At 40.4% G+C, this 11,435-nt stretch overlaps 1 pseudogene; it reads left to right on the forward strand.

Moving 5' to 3' along the window:
* Positions 1–5,596, forward strand: part of LOC136322296 (tigger transposable element-derived protein 1-like) — a 52,783-nt pseudogene extending 47,187 nt beyond the window's left edge.
* The last annotated feature ends 5,839 nt before the right edge of the window (positions 5,597–11,435 follow it).

An 11,435-nucleotide genomic window follows, 5' to 3' on the forward strand; every position in this document is an offset into this window, starting at 1 on the left:
TTACAAGGAGTCTGGGCAGATCAACCTATTTGGTCAAAAAGCAAGAGTCACCAGGCAAACTGAAAGCACAGGACCAGTGGGCAGTGTGCACTGCAATTTCAGTATTTGCTGTTTCTGACACAGCAGCTAAACACATCACAGCACTGGTCCTCTGTGATCCAAGTCTGATCAAAAGTTCTTCCGCAGAGGGTCGATGATACAAGAGGAGAATAAAAAGCAACTGACGGAGTAGAAATAAACTGTCCAACTGCACTATTGACAGAGAGATCCTGTTTCCAGTAGTCTGGATGCCAGAAGGGAAGAATGTATATTAACACTGCAGGTAGATGAAATGCTAGAACCCCAAGGTTGCAAGGCAGTAAGTAACCTAAACTCAAATATCAGGGCCCTAAGCACCTCTCTAGCCTCTGGTCACACCTACCACCTCAGGAGACAGCAGGGCCCCGCCTACGTTTTGCACACATTGAGCAGTAGCTGGACTGGGGTCAGGCAGGAGTGGGCAGCCAGATACCAAGACTGATCTTGAATTTAGGTGTGGATTTAGTTTCTCATTCGGTTAGATAAATGTCTCTCACCCTGGTGAACAGGATTTGCTATCACTGGTGACTAATGCCTTGGGCTATCCCCTAATTTTTGTGCTATATTATATATATGAATTTTATATATTCCTGGACAAGAGAACTTCTATGGCTGTGTTTAAGTGCTGGGCTTTGGAGGTGGACAGGTGTGCATGTCCTTAACAGTTATTTGACCTTGGACATATCACAGCTAAGCTCTAGCTTGCTTATTTGTAAAATGGGGTTGATAATGTCTAGTCCATAAAACTGTGAACAGTATGTATATATAATTGGACGAGATCGGAAATGTTCAGGGTGGTATGGCCGGAGACTGTATATATAATTGGAAACGTTGTTATTAAGGAAGTCACATTCAGGGATGGCTTATAAGAGCTGTTTCCACAGAAAGGTGCCATGGTGTTGTACTAACACGAGGAAGTCCAGACTACTAAAGCATCTGGGCTGGAAGAGATCTGAAGTTCACCTGAGATGGGAAGAATGCCAAAAGGAGGAAGAGAGTAAAAAAAGGTGAGGAATCGAGGAATTCCAAAGATACATTTCATCTGAATTAAATTCATTTCCTCTAAAATCTTTCTTGAGTGTCTACTATGCACAAGGCACCACGCCAAATGCTCTCATTGCCCTAAACATTGCTAGACTCTAGTAGGGTAGATAAAGTAGGGTCCCACCTTGTCATAGGTCTCATCCAAAAGCATTTCTAAGGACAAGTGCATGCCTGCCTACAGCGAGATCAATGATGGGTGACCTCTATATAACCTCTACCCTGGCAGGTTGCCTTGTCCATCTGCCTATCTTTTATCTTGTTAAGGATCCTCAAGGGAAGCCGTTTCATAGCTGCCTTTGGTCATCAATTCTGTGTCGTAAACTCTAACAGGTAATTTTTCTCGATGCCTAACTGAAAGATCTTGTGCTATAGTTTAAATCTGGTCCCTCCAGTCTATTCTCAGAGAAAATAAAGAGCAGCTGGCCACCATCTTCTGCACAGTGACCCTAGAGGATCGAGGATTGTTATTAAGTGCCTTTTGAGGTCTTGACGCGGTAACCCATCACGGACTGAGGGAGAAAGATGCAGGCCTCGTTCTTCATCCTCACGGCAGACAAGCCTCTGTGGGAACTTCGTGACATGGAGGACAGTTGCCTCTAGCCATGGACAAGATGTTGGGGCAAGCAGCTGCAAGGTGGTCAGGAATTTTCTCCCAAGGACAAAAAATAGATTCTGATGCATCCTGGGTAACACTTTATCATTATGACAACCCACAGAAGTTCTTTTTAAAACATCAGTTTTAGAAGACAAGGGAGATTTGCTCTACATCTAGATAATTAATCACCTTCTTAGGTAGAACCAAGTGGCAAGATGAAGTGTAAAGAGAGAAATCAAGATTATATTTTAGTTTGATCCTAGTTAATCTAATGTGTTATCAGTCATTTAAAAAAAGAGACATCTATTTATTACTTTTTAAATCCTCAGGTAATATATCTCAAATGGCACTTAATTTTAAATTGCAAAGTACTGAATCCTGTTGGGGTAATAATCCCCATTGCTTCCAATCCAAAAAATACTTTGTTATTTGTGAATGAGATGCTCATTTTATTGTGTTTCAGTGTATTGCATTTTGAAGATACTAAATTTTTTACAAATGAAAGGTTTGTGGCAACCCTCTATTGTGTAAGTCAGTCGGCACCCTTTTTTCAACAACTTGTGCACTTCATGTCTCTGTGTTATATTTTGGTAAGTCTCACGATATTTCAAACTTTTTCATTACTATTATATTTGTTATGGTGATCTATAATCCGTGATTTTCGATGTTACTATTGTAATTATTTTGGAACACGACAAACCATGCCCATATAAGATGGTGAGCTTAATCAATAAATGTGTGTGTTCTGACTGCCCCACCAACTGGCCATTCCCGTCTCTCTTCTTCTCCATGGGCCTCCCTACTCCCTGAGACACAATAATAATAAAATTAGGCCAATTAAGCTTCTAAATGTTCCAGTGAAATGAAGAGTCATACATCTCTCACTTTAAATAAAAATCTAGAAATGATTAAGCTTAGTGAGGAAGGTGTATCTAAAGTTAAGAGAGGCCAAAAGCTAGGCCTCATGCACCAGTTTCTTAGGGAAAGTTCTTGAAGGAACTTGAACATGTTATTCAAGTGAACACACGAATGATAAGAAAGTAAAACAGCCATACAGCTGATATGGAGAAAGTTTCAGTCATTTGGAGAGAAGATCACACCAGCCTCAACATTCCCTTTAGCCAAAGTCTAATCCAGAGCAAAGCCCTAACTCTCTTCAGTTCTATAAAGGCTGAGAGAGGTTAAGCTACAGGAGAAAAGTTTGAAAATAGCAAAATTTGGTTCATAAAGTTTAAGAAAGAAGCTGTCCCAAGACATAAAAGTGTAAGGGCAAGGAGCAAGTGCTGATGTAAAAAATGCAGGCACATTACCCAGAAGATGTAGCTGAGATATTTAAAGAAGGTGGCCACCTACGCTAAACAGCTAATTTCCAATGTAGATGAAACAACTTTATATTGGAGAAGACGTCATGTAGGACCTTCATTGTTAGAGAAGAAAAGTCAATGCCCGGCTTCAATGCTTCAAAGAACAGGCTGATTCTCTCATTAGGAGCTAATGCAGTTGGTGACTTTAAGTTGAAGCCAATTTCTCATTTACCATTCTGAAAACCCAAGAACTCTTAAGAATTTTGCTATATCTGCTCTGCCTGTGCCCTATAAAAGGAACAAAGCCTGGTGATAGCACATCTGTTTACAACATGATTTACTAAACATTTTAAGCCTATTGTTAAGACCCACTGATCAGAAAAAAAAAGGCTCTTTTCAAAATATTACTGCTTATTGACAATGTACCTGGTCACCCAAGAGCTCTGATGGAGATATATGAAACTATTGTTTTCATACCTGTTAATTACAACACCCCATCTGTACCTCATGGATCAGGAAGTAATATGACTTTCAAGTCTTTTTAAGAAATACATTTTGTAAAGCTATAGCTGCCACAGATAGTGATTCCTCTTATAGGTCTGGGAAAAGTAAATTGAAAACCTTGTGGAAAGGATTCACCTGCTAGATGCCATTAAAAACATTTGTTATTCATAGGAAGATGTCAAATGTCAACATTAAGAGGAGTTTGGAGGAAGTCTGTTCCAACTCTCATGGGTGCCTCTGAGAGGTTCAGAACCTCATTGGAGGAAGTCACTGCAGATGTGGTAGAAAGAGCAGGAGAACTAGAATCAGAGGTGGAGCCTCAATTGACTGCATTGCTGCACCCTCACAATAAGCCTTCGATGAAGAGTTGCTTCTTATGGATGAGCAGTGAGCGGTTTCCTGAAATGGAATCTACCACTAGTGAATGTGCCGTAAAGATGGCTGAGAGGACAACAAAGGATTTAGAATATCACAGAAACTCGGTTGATAAAGCAGCAGCAAGGTTTGAGATGACCGACCAATTTTGAAAGAAATTCTGTAGGCAAAATGCTGTTAAACACTATCATATGCTACAGAAAAATCATTCATGAAAGGAAGAGTCGATCAATGCAGCAAACCCCATTGTTGTCTTATTTTAAGACATTGCTACAGCTACCCCAGCCTTCAGCAGCCACCAGCCTGATCAGTCAGCACGCACCAACATTGAGGCAAGATCCATCACCAACAAAAAGATCCATCACCATCTGGCAGAAGGCTCAGATAATGGTTAGCATTATTTATCAATTAAGTGTTTTTAAATTAAAGCATGTGTATTATTTTTTAGATATAATGTTATTTCACACTTAATGGACTATAGCATAGCATAAATAAATATAACTTTGTTAAGCACTGGGACACCAAAAAGCTCATGGGACTCACTTTATTGATATTTGTTTTATTGTAGTGGTCTGGAACCAAACCTGCAATGTCTCCTAGGTATGCCTGTGTTAGTGAAGGGTAGCAGAACACGCCACTGCAGAATGTGACTACAGGAGTTCAGGACATGCCATCCCAAAGTAGACAGTTTGGGTATCATTATCATTTTGAGCTGTAGGCACCTGAGAAACAGCCAGCGCAGGGAAAGATTTCTTGGAATGCCTTTATCTGCCTAAAGACAGATCCTTCCAGAGCAAATCAGTTATCATAAATCCCCTCCCCAGGAGTTGCATCAACCAAGGATTGACTCTTATCACAGCAGAATAGACTAGAAGTCACACCATACCCAGACAACCTTTGTCACCGACGACCTTACCTCCTATCTGTTCTTCTAAGGACACATTCATCCTTCCTAAAAATCACTTACTGTCTCCTAAGAAGCCTACATGTCTTGTAACCCATCCCACTTCCCCACCAGCTTTCCTTATAAAGATTGTATTTAAGTCTGAATTCTGAGCCACCTCAGGGGGTCACTCATTTCCCCCTGGATAGGTCTCATGTACACATTAAAGCATACATGTTAATAAACTTATTTTTCCCCTCTTGTTAATCTGCCTTTTATTACAGGAGTCTTGGCCAAGAATTCAAAAGGTAGAGGAAAATTTTTTTCTTTCCTTACGCTGACCATTAAGTTCCTTGTGTTCTTTTGTTCTTCTCTTCCAAGAGTGTAACTATTTTATAGACATCAAATTTAAGAGATATTTAGAACATAGCTCATTAATCATTTCCCTGTCTAATGGTGTTCAGCTAGATGGGTTTATTCTGTCCTTCAAGAACTCTATGAAAGAAAACAGAAATTTTATTAAATGTACACAGCATTTACATGGTATGCAAATGTAACACATTTTGCTATCATCAACATGAAAAACATTGCTAAATATGCACTATTTCTTTGTCAGAATTTCCGTCGTTCCCTTTTTTGATGTTTTTCTCTGACTCTCCATAGTGCCCTGGCAGTGCTCCTCAACTTCCATCTGAGGGTCTTCCAGATGAAAATGCCTTTGTTCCAATCTACCATCCCCCTGCTGCCGCTGAATCCAACAGTCTCTTTTTTGAATTACATCTAGACTACACAAACATGAGGACCTTCATATAAAGCAAATCCTGTTTTCAGACAGGGGAAACAAGAGTCTTTGTTATGTCTTTTGGTTAAAATCATACGAATATTTACCTAACACTGAATTCAGGACTCTTGATTTTCAGGCAACAAATGGGCATCCAGGGCTATCAGGCTCTTTCTAAAAGAGATAATCCAAGTCTGGCTAGAGATGGAAAGATGAATGACATGCTCTTGTAGGAGCCTTTCAGTCTGAATGTATCTTATAAGAGTCTACTGTTAGAGATCAATGTAGTGATATATTCAGGTGGCTCTGGGTTACTATGATTCAAAAACTCAGTGCATTCCTGGATAACCTCTATCGCTGCCCAGCAGTACAAACACTTTTCTCTCCCATCTGGCAGATACATTTTTGAATGACAAAAATTGTTGGGATGGCCCTGGCCGGTTGGCTCAGCGGTAGAGCGTTGGCCTGGCGTGCGGGGGACCCGGGTTCGATTCCTGGCCAGGGCAGATAGGAGAAGCGTCCATTTGCTTCTCCATCCCTCCCTTCCTCTCTGTCTCTCTTCCCCTCCTGCAGCCAAGACTCCATTGGAGCAAAGATGGCCCGGGCGCTGGGGATGGCTCCTTGGCCTCTGCCCCAGGCGCTAGAGTGGCTCTGGTCGCGGAAGAGCGACGCCCCGGAGGGGCAGAGCATCGCCCCCTGGTGGGCAGAGCGTCGCCCCTGGTGGGCGTGCCAGGTGGATCCCGGTCAAGCGCATGTGGGAGTCTGTCTGACTGTCTCTCCCCGTTTCCAGCTTCAGAAGAAAAAAAAAATTGTTGGGAGATGAAATTAGGATCAAAAATATTTCTTGATGTTGGAATAGTAGATTAATACCAATAAGATGAAATTGAATAGGGACACTCCTCCCCTACACTAAGTCCCAGTCCCTTTCCTAATGGAAGGACTTTTAACAATTTCTTATTATATATGGTTTATTTTATTTTATTTTATTTATTTATTTATTTTTTTTTACAGAGGCAGAGATAGACAGGGACAGACAGACAGGAACGGAGAGAGATGAGAAGCATCAATCATCAGTTTCTCGTTGTGCGCGTTGCGACTTCTTAGTTGTTCATTGATTGCTTTCTCACATGTGCCTTGACCGTGGGCCTTCAGCAGACCGAGTAACCCCCTGCTGGAGCCAGGGACCTTGGGTCCAAGCTGGTGAGCTCTTTGCTCAAGCCAGATGAGCCCGCGCTCAAGCTGGCGACCTCGGGGTCTCGAACCTGGGTCCTTCCGCATCCCAGTCCGACGCTCTATCCACTGCGCCACCACAGGTCAGGCTATATATGGTTTATTTTAAACTCTGCATTTTCCTTAACATATGCCATAAGTACTTTGCTATTTCATTAAATATGAATCAGAAAGATAATTTTCACAGACACATGGTATTCCACCTTATGCATATTTAACATTCTTCTATTTTTGAGCAGTTATATTGTTTCTAATTATTTTTATCTTAAAAATATTATAATGATCATCCTTTCATATTAAAATTGATTCAACAGACACAAATGTAAAGGCCTTTAAATTCAAGATTAATCACTTAATTATAGATTCTATTGGTCTAGTCTCCTAGAAATTCCTAGGGGAAAAAAAGACCTAGGATGCTTTGGCTGTTCACAAGTGCAGTATTTCCCAACAGTGCAACCAGTGTGGTGTTCAGATCAGGGAGGTCCTTGTTCCACTGCACTTTGTACTAGAAACATTATATCTGAAATAACGTGTCTGTACCAGATAGTACCCGTCACCCCTGGCAACAAACATTTAGAAGAGTTCAAGAAAATTGGATAATTATCAGATGACTGCCCATTCAGGCTGGGAGAAGGGAGAGATCTAACTCTGAGGAAAACCTGAGGTTATTAGATCCGATTTCAAATGTAGGAAAGAGCATTCTGGGGAAGAAGAACTAGTTACTCCCATACCCAAAAGCTACAAGAGGCGAATTTCAAAAGATGTGGCCTAAAGCAGTTAAAAAAAGAAAAAGAAAAAGAAAAAGGAAGGCTAGTGACACCTTCATGGACTTTTCACCAATTGCTTTCTCCCCATAAGATGGGAAGAGCTGGGTAAACTCTGAATTGGCCTCAGTGTGAAACAGCTGCCTTTCCTTCTGTGTACCCTCTTAGATGCTGGTGTTCTTCAAGTTTCCATCCTTGTCTTTTAGTCACTTTCTAGGCTTACTTTGGGCAAGCTCACCCACTTTCATGAGTTGACAACCACTTAGGCAAACATGACTCTCAAATCTATATCTTCAGTCCTGACTTTTCTCCTGAGCTCCATTACCATCTAAAGCAGGGGTCCCCAAACTTTTTACATAGGGGGCCAGTTCACTGTTCCTCAGACCGTTGGAGGGCCGGACTATAAAAAAAAAAACTATGAATAAATCCCTATGCACACTGCACATATCTTATTTTAAAGTAAAAAAACAAAACGGGAACAAATACAATATTTAAAATAAAGAACAAGTAAATTTAAATCAACAAACTGACCAGTATTTCAATGGGAACTATGGGTCTGCTTTTGGCTAATGAGATGGTCAATGTCCGTTTCCATATTTGTCACTGCTAGCCATAACAAGTGATATGATGCACTTCTGGAGCCGTGACGCATGCTTCCCGTATCATTGGAAGTAGTACTGTACGTAAGCGGCGCTGCCACATACGGTACTCCAGCATCCACATCCTGTGCTCCTTTCACTGACCACCAATGAAAGAGGTGCCCCTTCTGGAAGTACGGCAGGGGCCGGATAAATGGCCTCAGAGGGCCGCATGCGGCCTGCGGGCCGTAGTTTGGGGACCCCTGGTCTAAAGAAAAGTCTTTTAAATTACAATGTATCAAGATCACAGTTAAGGGGAGGGGCACAAAGAAAACCAGTTAGAAGGTGACAGAAGACAATTGGACTTTGGGTGATGGGAATGCAGCATAAGCAAATGTCAAAATAACCTAGAGCTGTTTTCTCTGAACATATGTACCCTGATTTAACAATGTCACCTCATTAAAATTAATTAAAAAAAATCACAGTTAATTATCTTCCTATCTTCAATAGTCAAGATTCTTGCTTGCAAGTGTCAGAAACTCAACAGTAACTACCTTAGGCAAAAGGCTAATTTATTGGTTCATGTTCACCAAACTACAGGACAAGTGGGGATTAAATTAGCTTCAGGGATGCCTGGTACCAGGGACCGAAAGGCCACCGGAACTGGTTTCCCTTATGCCTCTCCTACCTGCTCTCTCTGTGTGTTAGTTTCAGCTTTTCTCTGCTGAAAACCAGCCTCTTCCACGTATGAGACATAACCACTATCATCTCTACATTCCCAACATACCAGAAAACTCAGAAAAGCAATTCAATAAACCCAGAAACAAAAGGACTATTTCACCAATGACTGAAACTATAAAATAAAACAAAGCAGAAATTCTTAAGCAGAAGAACTCAATAGAAGAAATGAAGAAGCTAACAGAATACCTAATTATCTCAATCCAAAAAAGGCCTTCTTCAATGCACATTATATTAAAACTGTCAAAAATTAATGACAAAGAAAGAATTCTCCGGGCAGCCCAGAAAAAGAAGATGGTAATCTATAAAGGAAATCCTATTAGATTATACAATAATCAGATTTTTCATCAGAAACTCTACAAACTAGGAGAGTGGAATAAAATATCCAAATTATTGAAAGACAGAAACCACCAGCCAAGAATAATATATCCAGCAGTTATCCTTTGGACATAAAGAAGAAATACAAGCTTTTCCAGACATACAGAAGCTGAAGGAATTTACCACCACAAGCCCTGCATTACAAGAAATACTGAAAAGTATTCTACTTCCTGAAACAAAAAGATAAAAGGATACACAATTATGAGGAAGATGACTAATGGACAGACAGACAGAAGCAGGAAACTGCAACCCTTGTTCAAAATAGGGTATTAAACACTTAAATATAATGTAAAAGTTAAAGGAGGCAAAAACTTTTAAAAACAAGACAATAGCTACTGCAAATTGAAAATGAACTCATAACATAAAAAGGGACAATTTGTGACAACGACACAGAAAGGGGAGGAGGAAAGGGCTGAACGTGCACAGGTGAATGGAGATAAAACACAATCAGAAGCAAAAGGACTACTGTATATAATGGAACTTTCTTTTGCACAAACCTAATGGTAACCACATACAAAAAATCTAGAACTGAGACAAGTAACATAAAGAAGGAGGAAATAGAGGAGAAAAATCATAGAATACCACCAAATTAAAAGACAAAAACACAAGGGAATAAACAATGTAGACACAGAGACACCAGTAAACAAAAGATAAAATGGCTGTAGGAAATCCTCATTAGCAGCGTAAATGTAAATGGACTGAACTTACCAATTAAAAGACACAGAGAATCAGTTTGGATTAAAAACAAACCCAACTATATTCTGCCTTCAGGAGACATACCTCAACTGCAAGGACAAACAAACATTAAATACAACTGAGTATCCAAGACCTAGTTTGGGTTAATATATGGGATAACTAGCCAGTTTTAACTTGATGGCTAAGCCCATTTATTATTGACAGACAAAGCTAGTACTGCTCCATTAACAACTACCAACACACTGCTTTGTCCTGGAAGATCTAGCTTAGGCTCAAAGTGAAAGAGTGGAAAAATGATGCACCAAGCAAATGGCATTCAGAGAAAAGTAGGTGTAGCCATACTTATATCTAACAAAACAGATTTCAAGATAAAAAAATACATTTTATAATGATATAAAAGACAATACATCAAGTAGACATAACACACTAATATATACACACTGAACCTGGGAGCACCAAAATATATAAAGCAACTACTAACAAAACTAAAGGGAGAAACTGACAAAACCAAAATTATAATAGGGGACCTAAATACCTGCGTGCTAGCTATGGATAGATCATCCAAACAGAAAATCAATAAGGAAGTATTGGTCTTAAATGACACATTGGACCAAATGGACATAATTGATATTTACAGAGCTTTTCACCCCAGAACACCAGAATACACACTGTACTCTGGTGCAAATACGCTCTGGTGCAAATGAAACACTCTCAAGGATAGACCATATATGTTGGGACATAAAACCAGCCTCAACAAAGCTAAGAATATTGAAATCATACTAACCATATTCTCTGGCCACATGCATTTAAATAGGAAATCAACTGGAAAAAGAAGCTGGAAAAACCACAAATATATGGAGATTACATAACATGTTATTGAGGCGTCTGATCAAGACAGCAGAGTAGGTAAATGTAGTACTTATCTCTTCCCATGACTACATCAAAATTACAAAACAACCATCATTGAGGACCACCTGTAATCTACCTGAACAGAAGTCTTATAACTAAGGATATACAGAAGAAGCCACATCGAGACTGGGAGGAGGGGTAGAGACATGGAACATGTTGGTCCCACACCCCTGTGAAGTAGTTAAAAGTTGGAAGGAATATGTTGGCTGTGGAGATCCTCCCTCAGAAACAAGGAGTCCCAGCCCCACACTGGGTTCCACAGCCCAGGATTCTAATGCCAGGAAGAGAAGTCCACATAACTTCTAGCAGTGAAAACAAGTAGAGACTGTGGCTGAGGGAGACAGAGGCTGCTAGAGTCCTAGGCGTTACAATCAAAGGGCCAATGCATGAATTTACTGAGATTCATTTACTGGGGCAGCAACTTGAAAGGCACCTGAAACATTGGGAAGGAAATAATTTCTCTAGCAAGGAATGGCTGGAACGCTTTCTCCATGACAGACGTACTGGCAGAATTACGTTTCCTGTTCCTTTGTTGAGCAGGTGCAGGCGCTTACCATATCTGAGTCTCCATCAACCTG

The sequence above is a fragment of the Saccopteryx bilineata genome, chromosome 2, assembly GCF_036850765.1.
Source record: "Saccopteryx bilineata isolate mSacBil1 chromosome 2, mSacBil1_pri_phased_curated, whole genome shotgun sequence".
Lineage (NCBI taxonomy): Eukaryota > Metazoa > Chordata > Mammalia > Chiroptera > Emballonuridae > Saccopteryx > Saccopteryx bilineata.